A 16906-nucleotide genomic window follows, 5' to 3' on the forward strand; every position below is an offset into this window, starting at 1 on the left:
TCTACTTTAAAAAAAAAAAATCTCTTAGCCAGTACCAGATAGTTTGTATTATTATTGCTTTATAATACAGTTTGAAATCTGGTACTGCTAGATCTCCTTTTACTTTTTGTTTCCTTTGATGGCCTTAACCTTTTATTCTTACAAATAAATTCTAGCAGAAAATGTTTTTGTAATGTATTTGGGATGTCATTGAATAGATTAAGTAGCATTGTCATTTTAATTAGATTGAATTCCCCCACCCATGAACAATGACTATTTCTTCCATTATTTAAATCTGACTTTATTTTAATTCTTTAATCATATGCACATAAGGTAAAGGAAGATGCCTCCAGACTGAGCAATTCTCCCCTATTCTCATGCCTCTTTCTAGTACAGATTTTGAAGATTTCTCCTGTGTGTATGTGTGTGTGTGTGTGTGCCTGCACATTTATCCTGAGATACATACAACAGAGGCTGGGGTGGAAGAATAAAAGGAAACTGTAGTGACAAAGGTAGTGAAGAGGAAAGAGTAGAACTGTAGCTCTCTGTTAGTGGACTTCAAAATGGACTCAGTGCAAGGTTCCATTAATGTTTAGCCTCAGGTTTTTTGAAATGCTCACTGGCCATGTTCTCTTTGGAGAAATGAAGTTAAAAGTTCTGGTCTTTGCCTATAACCTCCCAAATCAATGCACACTTTTGTTTTGTCTTCACAGCTTCCTCATCAAACTTGTCATCATTTTTGATGCAGTAAAGCATTAGATGCTTGATTTTTTTTTCCCCTGTGCATTAGGTCCCCCTTCTACCACTATATTAACTCTTGCAAAACAGCACTACCCACTGAAAGGTACAGGTGCCCAGCACTGACCTCAATCTTCAATTTTTTGGCTTGGTTACTCCAATTTTGGACTCTGTAGACAGATGTGTATACCCCTGGAGATATGTCTTATAGCTTTCATTTCCCTGACCTTTCTCAGTTCTGCTATTAGTTTTCAGACAGCATTGGTTTCTTCATGAACTTTGTTTGACCATATGGACTCTGACCTGAGCTTGCACTTTTGTGGGGTCTTGAACAGCTTCTGTACCTAATACTCTTAAGCTTTATTAGGTTAAATTCTCATTTTGGATTCTGGGGGAGGTATAAAATCCAGTTGGACTTTCTCTTGTAGCACCTTCTGAGCTTCCATCCAAGTCTGCCTCCTATGGTTCATTATTCCTTCTTGGTGAGGAACATTCCTATTGTTACTGGCATGCCACTGCCCACTAGAGGCTTTATTTGGACTTAGATGTTCTACAAAGTTTATAGTCTTCATTCTTGGGAATTTCCTGCATAGGGTCAAAATCATTGGGAATAACGTAGAGCTTCCACCACTCAATATCAGGAATCTCTCCTTTTAGTTCTTTAAGAGCAATGAGCTCCAGTTTGGTTGAAGTATAAATGCCAATTTTTAAGGCTACCTGTGAGATCTATCTACAGCTTCTCCAACCAAGCATTGGTCCTTAATACAAGAGACAGACAAATTAGAAAAGATTGCCCAGAGATTAAGATTAAAAGTCTCGGGTGTAAGAGAAAAAAATGAAGGAAAGCAAAACTTTGCAAATGTAGCTAAAGGCAAGGGTTTGCAAAAGGGTCTGGTCACATACACAGAACTGAAAGAGCTGTTCCAGAATCTGGGGGAGGGCTAAAACCAGACACACTGAGACAGCTGGTTTTCCATTGTTCCTGTTCTGCCAAGGGATCAGAGAGGTTAATTCCTGTCACAGTTCTGTCTAAGCCTGAAAGGGCTGACTTACCTTTTCCCTAAAACCCAGCGGTTCCTGTGTTTCCATCTATCAAGAGATTTCTGAGATCTTTTCCAGCACTGTCTCCAGTTGCCATCTCTGTGTGATCCTGTAAGCTCCTGTTTCGCTGAAAAATTCTGGACTGTGTGTATGAGTGAGCTGCCAAGACCCGGTGAAACCTGCCAGTGAGAACAGCCCAACAATCTTGATCTTTGGCCTCTGGCCTACAACATTGAACTCATCAAATTTCAAGCTATCTGATCTAGATAAACTGTTTAACTTGCCTATCAACAATTTGAGGACCAATTAGCTCAGATTAGACAGTGAGGGGTTGGTATAGTAAGACAGTGTAGAGACAGTATAGCCAAAAGATCTCTGAAGATGGTTTGTGATGTCCCATAGAGGAACTTGGATGGAGAATATAGAGGTTTAAGAATAGGGGCTCCTTTTCCCTGGTCCTCCTCAGACCTCTGTACTGTGATATAAATAAACCTAAATTATTGCTTTTACAAAAGAGTCACATAACATTTAATCTAACAAGCTCTCTCAGGTCTACATAGACCTAAAGTTCTATATCAAATTGTGAAACAGCAAGTCTACAAACACTTCCATTGATATTATCAACTTATTATTTCACTGGATACTGTTTTTATTTATAATTACTCATCAAATAAATTAAGATCAGGTGTCAGAGGTAGAAAGGCACTAGTCACAATGTCTAGCTATTGCCCTTCCCCAGCTTGATGTGAGGACTCCCTACAGACACACCTCAGCTCCCTGTGTTTCCTTATCCAGAGACAAATTTCCTCTCTCTACTCAAACTTAGACTCAGGTTAAACCCAGTCAATCAGAGGGACCCAGGAAAGTGTCATCACTGAATGTATGGCTCAAGTCTGGTCTTCCAGATGCCAGGAGTCATATGGAACAAGAGATAAGTCCCTTCTGGGTACCAGAAAGTCAGAGGCTTCTGGCATCCTCCCAGAATGCACACAAGTCTCCCTTATGCAAAGAAACCTCAGGCCTAATTCTTAATGTAGTAATGGACCCTTGGGAATCAAAAAAATGTGTTGGACATTTTTTGTTGTTGACCATGTGTTGGATATGGGAAGCCATGTCCTCTGGCTTCTCAATGAGCTGCTGCTTGAACTGATGTTTCATAGACCTAATGTTGACCTCCTGTAGCATTAGCATTTGGGTTGTCAATTCAGTCTCTTTACCTGAAGCATCTACAAATCAGCTTTGTGCATCTAGGATCAAGGATGCCATCTTTTTCTGGTCCTTTAATTCCACCTTTGGGGGAACAATGCCTCTAGCATGAAAGTGGGTCAATCCACCAATGTATGGCCCTGGAGAGATCCCTTCACACTTTAAGATTCTGTGCTTCTAGATACCTAATACAGTTATTGCCATGCTGCCCAGACTTTTATCCTCTACAAAGTAATAAAATAGTCCCAGGAGAGGTTAAAGAGGACCTTTACCTTATGCATAAATGGGAGTGATAGGTCTATAATCACCAAGGGTAGTGTAAACTATTATAACTGCCTTGTCTACTGTTTCTCCACATTGCATTTAAAGTCCACTAAAATATTTCTTTCATTTTTAAATTGATCTGCATCCTAGGGCAGATGTGATAAACTCACTAAGTATATGTAATATAAAAGTATATATATATAAAGTACATAAAGTGCTTTGCCAGGAGTAAAGCACTATAGAAATGCTAGCTAAAAATGGTGTTGGTAGTATTATTGCTGTATGTATATTGGTAATTTGGAGAAGCCAAGGATAGATATCTGGCCACTATGTGTGGCACATCAAATTCTTAGAGTTCTAGATATAAAGTTTTATTAATCAGGCTAGTGTGAAGATTAAATTGTAATCCCCTGATTCTAACAATGAAGGTATTTAGTTCTTCCTTTATTGGGAAGATTGAATTATAATCCCCAGTCTATTTTTAGATCTTAATCCCTCAAAGTGTTAACTAAGTATTTAAAGTAGATCTACCCATTTTAACTACAAAAGATGGGAACACCCATTTCATACATTGAGTGGGAAGTCCTGGAGAGGAGCATCTGCTGTGATTGGTAGACATGAAATTTAGGGGAGGTGACACAAGAGAAAAAGATCTTTAAGTAGAGGAAACAGAGGTACACAAAGAAGAGGTAATTCTTCAGTCACTCAGAGTTGGGCTGAAGAGGAGTCAGTCACTCAGGCTTGGCGTGAAGGATCAGTCACTCGGAGCTGGAGGGAAGACAGACACTTGAGGAGAGACTGGAAGATGGACACTTGGACTTGACTGTGGAACTCAACCCTGGAGGAGCTCCTGCAGGAAACCTCAAACTGCTTTCCTTTTAGACGGTCACCTTGGTGAGTGTAGAGGCTGACTTAGTTCTTTGCCCTTTCTGTATGTGTGAACCTCCAAGAAAGGCCCATCATCTTGAGACTCCTTTTCCCTGATTAGGGCCTTAGAATTTCTATCTGGCTCAGAGAAAGCCTGAGTGTTCTCTCTATCATTCCTCAATATATTCCCTCTATTGTAAAATAAAATACCAATAAATTACAATTTAACTTAGTCATTCATTTTGGAATTTAGAAATTAAATCCCTGGTGACCACCATATTAAATATTAAATCCAACCACAAAAAATTTTTAATACTAGCAAATAGTCAATAAGTTGAAGAAAGTGGTCTCGGTGATCAAAAGACACCAAAGGAGCATTTCTGGGTAATTTTTCCCCCAAGACCCTCCCATTGGCAGACTTGAATTCAAAACAAAGAGCTCTCTTCCCTGAAAGATTATCTCCATCAAAATAACTGGGCAGGAGCTCCATGGATAGCACTATCAGCCCACAGACTCTTATTTATTGGCAAAGGAAGCAGACAGAAAGATGATATTTATTCTCTCCTTAATGCCATTCTAAGAGGATTTCAGGACTCTGGTATAATTTGTCCAAGAGATCCCTTAATTGTCTTCCATTTAGAATATTTGTGACCCACCAGAAGTTTTATTGATTTCATATTTTTTAAAAATCATTGTTAGGGTTACTAGTCTTTGATCTATCCTCAAGGCATCCTAGAGATATCAAATATTTCACAATAGTCTCTGAAGATTTTAACTTTGTAAAGTGAGAAACTGTGCTAAATACTCATCCTCCTGCTTTGTGCATCTACCTACTACATCCTTCTTGAAGTTTATGGGGTCAAGAGTCTGTCAAGGAAGACTAACGACTATTTTTAAAAATATTTTTAGTTAATTTAGAATATTTTTCAATGGTTACATATTTCATGTTCTTTCCATCTGCTCCTTCCTCCCCCTCCCAGAGCCAACAGGCAATTCCACATGATTTTACATGTATCATTGTTCAAAACCTATTTATATTAATAGCAATAGAGTAATCATTTAAAATCAACATCCCCAATCATATCCCCATTGAACCATATGATCAATCATATGATTTTCTTCTGCATTTCTACTCCCACAGATGGCTGTAGATAATATTTTCTCATAAGTCCCTCAGAATTGTCCTGGATCATTGATTTACTGCTAGTAGAGAAGCCCATTACATTCAATTGTGCCACAGTATATCAGTCTCTGTGTACAATGTTCTCCTGGTTCTACTCCTTTCACTCTGTATCAATTCCTTGAGGGCATTTCAGTTCACATTGAGTTGCCCCAGTTCATTATTTCTTTCAGCACAATAGTATTCCATCACTATCAGATACCACAATTCAGCCATTCCCCAATCAATAGATGCCCCCCATTTTCTTTTTTTTATAGTTTTCTTTTTTTTCCATTTGAATAAGTTTGTTTAGTCAATTTAGAACATTATTCCTCAGTTACAATAATCACATTATTTCCCTCCCCCCCCTCCACCCACTCTTCTCACAGCCAATGTGCAATTTCATTTGGTATTACTTGTGTCCTTGATCAGAACCTATTTCCATGTTGTTGTTTACACTAGGATATTCATTCAGAATCTACATCCCCAACCATATCCCTTTGACCCATGTATTCAAGCAATTGTTTTTCTTCTGTGTTTTTACTCCCACTGTGTTTCCTCTGCATGTGGATAGTGGTTTTTCTTGTAGCTTCCTCCGAGTTGTTCAGGGTCATTGCATTGCCACTAATGGAGAAGTCTGTTACATTCAATTGTACCACAGTGTATCAGTCTCTATGTACAATGTTTTCCTGGTTCTGCTCCTCTCACTCTGCATCAGTTCTTGGAGGTTGTTCCAGTCCCCATGGAATTCTTCCACTTTATTATTCCTTTGAGCACAATAGTATTCTATCACCAACATATACCACAATTTGTTCAGCCATTCCCCAATTGAAGGGCATCCCCTCATTTTCCAATTTACCCCCTCATTTTCTAGGGTTTTTTTGCTACCATAAAGAGTCAGGCTATGAATATTTTTGTATAAGTCTTTTTCCTTATCTCTTTGGGGTATAAGTCCATCAGTGCTATGACTGGATCAAAGGGCAGGTAGTCTTTTAAAGCCCTTTGGGCATGACATGGGCACTGTACCCCAGAAACCCAGGAGAACTATTGCCAGGGAAACTCCCTTGCCTTTGCATCCTTGTGACTCTTAACCTAGAAACACCCAATAACCCCACCTAGGGTCCTGAGATGTTTACCCTCTATTGTCCTCTAGATTTAAGGTGGACAAAGAAATGAATCTTTATGCCTCCAGGCAGGCCCCAGTCAGATGACCACCTCACCCCACCAAATGCCTGAGGGACTAATACTGTAGGTCATGTCCACACCAGGACATAGCATCTAAAGAGTATATAAACCCCAGAACTGATGTCATCTGGGGGACAGCCTTTCCATCCATGCTGTCCCCATGGGGGAACAGCCTTTCCATTTATGCTGTCCTCCCAAGGAACTGCTCCCCATCTTGCTGTTCCACCTTGCTATCCTCCTGGCCATTCTCAACATTACTCTCTAAATTAATAAATCTCTTTTTTTGTTTTTAAGCTAAGTTTTGGAGTCTTGCATTCTTGCAAAAGGTATCCTTCCCAAACCCCAAAGGGATCCTTCCCGCCCATAAAATTTTGGAGCCCGTACACATCGACCCCCATAACAGGCATAGTTCCAAATTGCCTTCAAGAATAACTGGATCAATTCACAACACCACCAGCAATTCATTAGTGTCCCAATTTTGCCACATCTCCTCTAACAATTATCACTTTCATTTGCTGTCATATTGGCCAATGTGATAGGGGTGAGGTGGTACCCCAGAGTTGTTTTGATTTGCATTTCTCTCTGAGAGATTTAGAACAGTTTTTCATGTGCTTATTGATAGTTCTGATTTCTTTATATGAAAACTCCGTATTCATGTCCCTTGCCCATTTATCATTTAGGGAATGACTTGATTTTTTTGTACAATTGATTTAGTTCCTTATAAATTGGAGAAATTAGACCTTTGTGGAGGTTTTTGTTATAAAGATTTTCCCCAATTTGTTGCTTCCCTTCTAATTCTGGTTACATTGGTTTTGTTTGTATAAAATCTTTTTAATTTAATATAATCAAAATTATTCATTTTATATTTTGTAATATTCTATATATCTTGCTTGGTCTTAAATTCTTTCCTTTCCCATAGATCTGACAGGTATACTATCCTATATTCACCTAATTTACTTATAATTTCCTTCTTTATATTTAAGTCACTTACCCATTTTGAATTTATCTGGGTATAGGGTGTTGGATGTTGATCAAAACCTAATTTTCCCCAGCAGTTTTTATCAAATAGTTAGTCCCTGTCCCAAAACCTAGGATCTTTGAGTTTATCAAACACTAGCTTGATGAGGTCATTTACACCAAATCTATTCCACTGATTCTCCCTTCTGTCTCTTCAGTAAGATATGATACTACTAGGCCCCCATTCTTCACATTTTTTTTCATTAGTTCCCTTGATATTCTTCATCTTTTGTTCTTCCAGATGAACATTGTTATAATTTTTTCTAATTCAATAAAAAAGTTTGTGGTAGTTTTGTAGGATTTAAATTAATATCCAACACTCCAAAAATTATATTTTATGAAGTTTATTAAAAATCACTTGAAGTGGAAGGAATAAAAAAGAAAAAAGAAGTAAAAAAACCTAATTATTTAACACAATTAAGATCACATAACTAAGTTCTCCTTGCCTATTTAAAAAGCCCATTCCCAAGGGACATGAATAGGCAATTTTCATTAAAGAAATCAAAATTATTAATAAGCACATGAAAAAGTGTTTTAAATCTCTTATAATCAGAGAGATGCAAATCAAAACAACTCTGAGGTATCACCTCACACCTAGCAGACTGGCTAACATGACAGCAATGGAAAGTAATGAATGCTGGAGGGATGTGGCAAAGTTGGGACATTAATGCATTGCTGGTGCCATTGTGAATTAATTCAACCATTATGGAGGGCAATTTGGAACTATGCCCAAAGGGCGCTGAAAGACTGTCTGCCCTTTGATCCAGCCATACCACTGCTGGGTTTGTACCCCAAAGAGATAATAAGGAAAAAGACATGTAGAAGAATATTCATAGCTGTGCTCTTTGTGGTGGCAAAAACTTGGAAAATGAGGGGATGCCCCCCAATTGGGGAATGGCTGAACAAATTATGGTATATGTTGGTGATGGAATACTATTGTGCTCAAAGGAATAATAAAGTGTAGGAATTCTGTGGGAACTGGAACAACCTCCAGGAATTGATGCAGAGAGAAAGGAGCAGAACCAGGAGAACATTGTACACATAGACTGATAACACTGTGGTACAATTGAATGTAACAGATTTCTCCATTAGTGGCAATACAGTGATCCTGAACAACTTGGAGTAATCTACAAGAAAAAAAAAACACTATCCACATTCAGAAGAAAACCTGTGGGAGTAGAAACACAAAAGAAAAAACAACTGCTTGAATACATGGGCTGAGGGAATATGGTTGGGGATGTAGACTCTAAATGAACATCCTAATGCAAACACCAACAACATGTGTAAGGGGTAAATTTAGGGGGTTTTGACTGACATATAAATTTAGTTGATTACCAGGGATTAATTCAAATCCCAATAAAAATACTCAAGTCACTTTGGGAATTTTATGGTGATTTAATTAATATAGAGGGAAGGAATTAAGAAGAGAGAGGGGATAGGGTATAAGATTTCTCTGGCCTAACCTGAGCCAAGGGGAGTTCAGAGACCTTCTAGCCACGAGGCCTCCTCTGAGAATGAGGACCCTCCTAGGAGGATGGAGTTTTAGGAAAGGTAAAGGGAAAAAAAAGGAATCAGCCTAAACTCTGAAAGAGCTCAGGGAAGACTCCTCACCTGAACTAAGCTACTAAGCTTCTTCCAGTATTATATTAAGCATGCTCACTGCCAAGCCCGGACAATAGCTGCAGCCATGCCAAGATGCCAAGACAACCAGCACGCTGCCACCAGCCACCTCTCTGCCAAAAGAGCCAGAGTTGCCTCTCCATGAAAAGAGAACTGGCAAGAGGAAATGCTGTGAATATATAGACTTTTTTTTTTACATCACTTCCTGCATCTCACATGTACCAATGGTAGCTTAAGCTTTACTTATGACAGCCCAGGGGGTCTGTCAGTTCTTTCTGATTTGTCACTTGATAGCACATGTCAGTCATAGGCCATCCTCCTCAACACTTAATCCTTAAGTAGGGGTGTAGACATTCCTGTTTTGTTAGGATTTTAAAGATTTAATCAGGGTGGAGAAAATCTAAAATTCACACATGGAAATTTTGATCAAGGACACATGTAATACCCAATGAAATTGCGCATTGGCTGTAGGAAGGATGGGGGGAGGAGAGGGAGGGAAATAATATAATTCTTTTAACTAAGGAATAATGTTCTAAATTGACTAAATAAATTAAATGTAATTTAAAACAAAAAATAAAATATAAAAAGCCCATTCCACTAATGCCATAACAGGAAAAGAAGACAGCAAGAGGTGAAGTCACACAAAATTTATATACTCCCTATGTCAGCAAATAGCTGGGAACTGTAGTTTTTAGCAAATGTACTAGAGAGGTCAGGAATCAAAGTTAGAAAGGTCTAAGAGAGAAAGGGGGCAAATAAAAGAAAGCACTACTTCCTCTCTTGAGTAGGACTACATAAGGGAAGGGGAGAGGTTTTGACCAAGGTCCAAAGCTGAGAGGTAAGGAGGATATCCCCTTTAGTCTCTGATTTCTGGTTTCTTCCCTAATTCTCCTAGCACATTAGATGAAAAAGGATGATCAGCTTCTAAATAATAAGGTCCATTCATTCTTTGGAGTATATAGGAATGTGGGGTTTGGGGTAGAGGAAAAAATAGGTATCCCTAACTACTGTTAATCCTAAAATTTCCCTCAGGGGTTGATGGCTCAGGTCTGGGGACCTGAGTCCCTGGAGAGATGTAGAGTCAGGCTGTTGGATTTTCCTGATCTAGAGAAAATACAGATAGAGAATGTGTCTTCTGGGTGGATAGTCACCTTCTGCCACCCAAAGGGAAAAGTCTCTATCCACTAATGAGGAATTGATGAGTAATCTGATTGATGAGTAATCTGATTTTTTCATATAACTGAGGGGCCATGACACATTGAGCTCAGCAAGATGCACCTCTCTCTTCTTGTTCAAAAGAGAACCCTGTCTCCAACTGTCCAGCTGGTTTTCTTAGCTAGAGATAACAGTTCATCCCCTACTGGTAGCAGAATTCCATCATCTTCCTGCATGATGTTTTTTCAACAAGTCCTTGAAAAGTAATCTGTAATTCTCTCATTCACAGGTAACAGATTCTAATTATACAGTTTGATACATATGGCACTGAATAAGTAGATTAATTTGGGTAAGATTATAATTTTTATTATATTAGCTTGTCCTGCCCATGATTGTTAATGTTTATTGGGAAGACTTCTAGTTTGTCCCCATTGCAGATGATGTCTGCTGATGGTTTTAGATATATAGTTTATTAGTTTTAGGAAAGGCCCTTCTATTCCTATACTTTCTAGTATTTTTTTTCCTTTAAATAATATTTTATTTGATCATTTCCAAGCATTATTCATTAGAGACAAAGATCATATTTTCTTTTCCTCCCCCCACCCCCATAGCCAACATGTGATTCCTCTGGGTATCACATGTGTTCTTGATTCGAACCCATTGCCATGTTGTTAGTATTTGCATTAGAGTGTTCATTTAGAGTCTCTCCTCTGTCATGTCCCCTCAGCCATTGTAGTCAGGCAGTTGCTTTTCCTCGGTGTTTCTACTCCCACAGTTTGTCCTCTGCTTATGAATAGTGTTTTTCTCCTAGATCCCTGCAGATTGTTCAGGGACATTACACCGCCACTAATGGAGAAGTCCATTACGTTCGATTATACCACAGTGTATTAGTCTCTGTGTACACTGTTCTGCTGGTTCTGCTCCTCTCACTCTGCATCACTTTCTGGAGGTCATTCCAGTCTCCATGGAATTCCTCCACTTTATTATTCCTTTTAGCACAATAGTATTCCATCACCAACATATACCACAATTTGTTCAGCCATTCCCCAATTGATGGGCATCCCCTCGTTTTCCAATTTTTGGTCACCACAAAGAGCACAGCTATGAATATTCTTGTACAAGTCTTTTTCCCCATTATCTCATTGGGGTACAAACCCAGCAGTGCTATGGCTGAATCAAAGGGTAGACATTCTTTTATCTCCCTTTGAGCATAGTTCCAAATTGCCCTCCAGAATGGTTGGATCATTTCACAACTCCACCAGCAATGAATTAATGTCCCTACTTTGCCCCATCCCCTCCAGCATTCATTACTTTCCTTTGCTGTCATGTTAGCCAGTCTGCTAGGTGTGAGGTGATACCTCAGAGTTGTTTTGATTTGCATCTCTCTGATTAGAAGAGATTTAGAACACTTCTTCATGTGCTTATTAATAGTTTTGATTTCTTTATCTGAGAACTGCCTATCCATGTCCCTTGCCCATTTATCAATTGGAGAATGGCTTGATTTTTTGTACAATTGATTTAGCTCTTTATAAATTTGAGTAATTAAACCTTTGTCAGAGGTTTCTATGAAGATTTTTTTCTCAATTTGTTATTTCCCTTCTGGTTTTAGGTACATTGGTTTTCTTTGTACAAAAGCTTTTTAATTTGATGTAGTCGAAATTATTTATTTTACATTTTGTGATTTTTTCTATGTCTTGCTTGGTTTTAAAGTCTTTCCCCTCCCAAAGGTCTGACATGTATACTATTCTGTGTTTACCCAATTTACTTATGGTTTCCTTCTTTATGTTTAAGTCATTCACCCATTTTGAATTTATCTTGGTGTAGGGTGTGAGGTGTTGATCAATTCCTAATCTCTCCTACACTGTCTTCTAATTTTCCCAGCAGTTTTTATCGAATAGTGGATTTTTGTCCCAAAAGCTGGGATCTTTGGGTTTATCGTATACTGTCTTGCTGAGGTCACTTTGCCCTCAGTCTGTTCCACTGATCCTCCTTTCTGTCTCTTAGCCAGAGCCAAATTGTTTTGATGACTGCTGCTTTGTAATATAGTTTAAGGTCAGGGACTGCAAGGCCCCCTTCCTTTGTGGTTTTTTTCATGATTTCCCTGGATATCCTTGATCCTTTGTTATTCCAAATGAACTTTGTTATGTTTTTTTTCTAAATCAGTAAAGAAATTTTTGGGGAGTTCAATGGGTATGGCACTAAATAGATAAATAAGTTTGGGTAGGATTGTCATTTTTATTATATTGGCTCGTCCTATCCATGACAGTTAATGTTTTTCCAATTGCTCAAGTCTAGTTTTAGTTTTGTGGAGAGTGTTTTGTAGTTGTGTTCATATAGTTCCTGTGTTTTTCTCGGGAAATAGATTAATAGGTATTTTATTTTGTCTAAGGTGATTTTGAATGGGATTTCTCTTTCTAGTTTTGCTGCTGAGCTGTGTTGGAGATATATAGAAATGCTAATGACTTAAGCAGGTATCCTGCAACTTTGCTAAAGTTGTTGATTATTTCAATTAGCTTTTTGGTTGAATCTCTAGGATTCTTTAAGTAGACCATCATGTCATCTGCAAAGAGTGATAACTTGGTCTCCTCCTTGCCTATTTTGATGCCTTCAATTTCTTTTTCTTCTCTAATTGCTACTGCTAGTGTTTCTAGTACAATGTCAAATAGTAGAGGTGATAATGGGCATCCTTGTTTCACTCCTGATCTTATTGAGAATGCATCTAGTTTATCCCCATTGCATATGATATTAGCTGATGGTTTTAGATATATACTGTTTATTATTTTTAGGAACGATCCTTCTATTCCTATGCTTTCTAGTGTTTTTAATATGAATGGGTGTTGTATTTTATCAAAGGCTTTTTTTCTGCATCTATTGAGATAATCATGTGGTTCTTGTTGGTTTATTTGTTAATGTGGTCAATTATGTGGATGGTTTTCCTAATATTGAACCAGCCTTGCATCCCTGGTATAAATCCTACTTGATCATGCTGGATGACCCTTCTGATAACTTGCTGGAGTCTTTTTGCTAGTATCCTATTTAAGATTTTTGCATCTATATTCATTAGGGAGATTGGTCTATAATTTTCTTTCTCTGTTTTTGACCTGCCTGGTTTTGGAATCAGTACCATGTTTGTGTCATAAAAGGAGTTTGGTAGAAATCCCTCTTTGCTTATTATGTCAAATAGTTTGTATAGTATTGGGATTAACTGTTCTCTGAATGTTTGATAGAATTCACTTGTGAATCTGTCGGGCCCTGGGGATTTTTTCTTAGGGAGTTCTTTGATGGCTTGTTGGATTTCATTTTCTGATATGGGATTATTTAAGAATTCGATTTCTTCTGTTAGTCTAGGCAGTTTGTATTTTTGTATATATTCATCCATATCACCTAAATTGGTGTATTTATTGCCATATAATTGGGCAAAGTAATTTTCAATGATTGCCTTAATTTCCTCTTCATCGGAGGTGCTATCCCCCTTTTCATCTTTGATGCTGTTAATTTGCTTTTCTTCTTTCCTTTTTTTAATTAGATTGACCAGTACTTTGTCTATTTTGTAGAGGTAGGAAGGGTATGGGAATTGAATTGGGCAGGGTGGGAAGGAGGGTCAAAGGAAGAAGGGTTAGTAGCTGGGGGAAAAGATGAAGAGGTGTTAGCTGGAGGAATAAGTAGGTTGTGAACTTAGGGTGTAGGGTGTGGGGTAAGAGGCATGGGGGGGGGGAACTGGGGCTAAGCAGGTTGGGCAGGGGGCAGGGTGGGTTGGTTAGGAGGGTTAGTGTTTTTTTCATAAAAGCTATGAGTTCCCCCATACCTTTCTCTAAAAACTCAAGCCGAGATGCGCTGAAGCTGGCTGGGGCTTTTGTCACAACTAGGACCGGAGCCAGGGAGCCGGGAGTCAGAGCCGGAGCCCGAACCTGAGCGGCAGCGGCAGCAGTGGTGACCACTGTGGGATTGGGGACCCTGTGTGAGGAGGAGCCGGGGGTGGGTGGGGGGAGAGTCTAAGGAGGCCACCCCTGGTAGCGGGGTTTGTTTATCTCGGGGAAGAAGTTTGGAAAGCGGAAGAAAGGGGATGATGGAATGGGTGGGGAGGAAATGAGGGATGCAGTACTGCGGAGGCGGCTGCAGCCGGAACTCGCTGCCTTCAGCAGTCACCGCTGCTGCAGCTGCCTCCACCTCCTCCCGCTCCTCAGGCCATCTTCGCGGCAGCCGCTGCCTCTTTTCCTCTGCCGCCACCACTGCCGCCTCAGCATGAGAGGAGCCGGGATGCCCTGCCATCTCTGCTGCCAAACCCGGAAAAGTACTGAAATGCGGATTACTGAGCTGATCATATAAACCTGTAATAAAATGGCAATGTCTAGGGTACCCACCCCACCTCCACCTGGAGAGATGACCTGTGGGCCCATAGCTGAAAGTTGGTGTTATACACAGGTTAAAGTAGTAACATTTTCCTACATGTGGACCATTAATATCTTCAGCTTCTGTAGAGAAGAAATGGGTGAAGTTTTTAAAAGTTCTATATTTTCATCAGTCCCAAATGAAAAAATGAAATCGTGCCTGAGAGTAAATCCAAAGGGATTAGATGATGAAAGTAAAGACTACTTGTCCTTCTATTTGCTTTTAGTCAGCTGCCCCAAAAGTGAAGTTCGAGCAAAATTCAAATGTTCCCTTCTAAATGCTAAAAGGGAAGAAACAAAAGCAATGGAAAGCCAAAGAGGATATCGATTTGTACAAGGAGAGATTTTTTTGCTTGATGAAGCTAATGGTCTTTTACCAGATGATAAGCTTACATTGTTTCGTGAGGTAAGCGTGGTCCAGGATTTCAGTAAATATATCAGGACAGACTAATACAAACACTTTGAAAGTACCTGAATGTCGACTAGCAGAAGATTTAGGGAATCTCTGGGAAACTACGAGGTTTACTGATTGCAGATTTTTGTAAGAGGACAAGAATTCAAAGCTCATAAATCTGTTCTTGCAGCTCACTCCCTCATCTTTCAATGTTTGAACGTGAAATGGAAGAAAGCAAAAAGAATCGAGTAGAAATAAATGATGTAGACCCAGAAGTTTTTAAAGAAATGATGAGTCATTTATACAGGGAAAGCACCAAACCTTGATAAATGGCTGACAATTTATTGGCAGCTGCAGACAAATATCCACTGGATCTACTGAAGGTGATGTGTGAAGCTTTGTGTAGTAACCTTTCAGTAGAAAATGTTGTTGACATCCTAATCCTTGCAGATTTGCACAGTGCAGAACAATTGAAAGCACAAGCAATAGAATGCATTAATAGGTGCAGGGTACTTCAACAGTTTGGGTGTAAAGATGGGAAAAACTGGAACAGTAACCAAACAACAGACATGATGGAAACATCAGGCTGGAAGTGTTTAATTCAGTCCCACCCTCATTTAGTGGCAGAGGCCTTCCAAGCACTAGCATCTGCACAGTGTCCACAGTTTGATATTCCACGCAAACGACTAAAACCATCTTGAAATCTTCCATGAACTTTAGAAAAACTCAATTGCCTTTTATTCCTCCAGGTCCAGATGGATTCTAGTATTCAAACCATAAACAAGAATTGTTTTTGTTATCCTTGTCCACAGAACAGAAGCTGAAAAAGCATTGTTTGCTTTGCAGATGGATTATTTATGGTTTAATCTTCACCTTTAAATTAGACTGATTACTCTCTAATTCACTGCAAGGCCTTAAATTATCTTCAATGACTTCTCTAGTTCATATAGGCTAATTTTTTTTTTTAATTGTGCCTTGTCTTTTTGACTAGGCTACGCAGGATTGCACTAGCTCCATAATGCAGTAAAATTGATAACTAAAGATATTGTTTCAAAAGGATTTTCCATTATTTTGAAAAACAAAATGAACTTTATAGTTTTGGTCCTGTGCTACCTCGAAAGTTAAAACTAGGCTGTCCACAAAAGCACTTGAATTGGATGCTGCTGCTTTTGCACCTTCAAAGAGGCTTCCTCTTTTCTGGTCCTCTGTGAAATGATCCTCTCTAAACTTCCACCCAACATTGATTTTTCTATACTAGAGGTACTTTGCACCTCATTATTTCCTGTTCTAGGAGCCTTCTCAGCTCTGATATTCTGTGTTTAAAGGCTATAAAGCAGTTAAATAGCCAAGTAAAGAGATTTGGAGTTATCTTAGACACTAGCTATGTGATCCTCAAGTCACTTAACTCCTGTCTCTGTTTCCTTATCTGAAAAAAAAAATGGAGATGAAAATAGTACCTGTTTCCCAGAGTTTTTGTGAAAGTAAAGTAATATATTTGGTAGACTGCTTTGCAACCTAAAGCAGTATATCATTGGTGGGTATTATTATTGTGGCTTTCTTATAATTTCCTATAATTTAAAGTTAAAGTGGGCAGGATTGTTCAGCTTAATACAAGAAACGGACACACTATTGGAAATCAGAAAACCTTCATTAGAGTCCAGGTTTTGGCCCTGACTATTTCAACTAGGCAAAGACACTTCTTCTCTCTCTTGGCCTGTGATGTGTCCTCTGAAGGGAGAGAATTGGATCAGATGCTTTCTAAGGTTCTGTTGTACAATGTAGGTACTTTCTTCCTCTGAGAGTAGATGTTCTGAAACTTCTCCCAGTTCTAACAGATCCTTCTTTCAACTGAGGAGAGGCTTCAAAATTCATCTATTTTAACTCTTTCATTTA

At 38.9% G+C, this 16906-nt stretch overlaps 2 pseudogenes; one reads left to right on the forward strand and one right to left on the reverse strand.

The window, feature by feature from the left end:
• Positions 1–537: 537 nt before the first annotated feature.
• On the reverse strand, positions 538–2916 carry LOC100028375 (U4/U6 small nuclear ribonucleoprotein Prp3-like; annotated as a pseudogene).
• An 11594-nt stretch (positions 2917–14510) lies between these two features.
• Positions 14511–16041, forward strand: LOC100616847 (speckle-type POZ protein-like; annotated as a pseudogene).
• Positions 16042–16906: the final 865 nt, after the last annotated feature.

The sequence above is a fragment of the Monodelphis domestica genome, chromosome 3 (assembly GCF_027887165.1).
Source record: "Monodelphis domestica isolate mMonDom1 chromosome 3, mMonDom1.pri, whole genome shotgun sequence".
Taxonomy (NCBI): Eukaryota; Metazoa; Chordata; class Mammalia; order Didelphimorphia; family Didelphidae; genus Monodelphis; species Monodelphis domestica.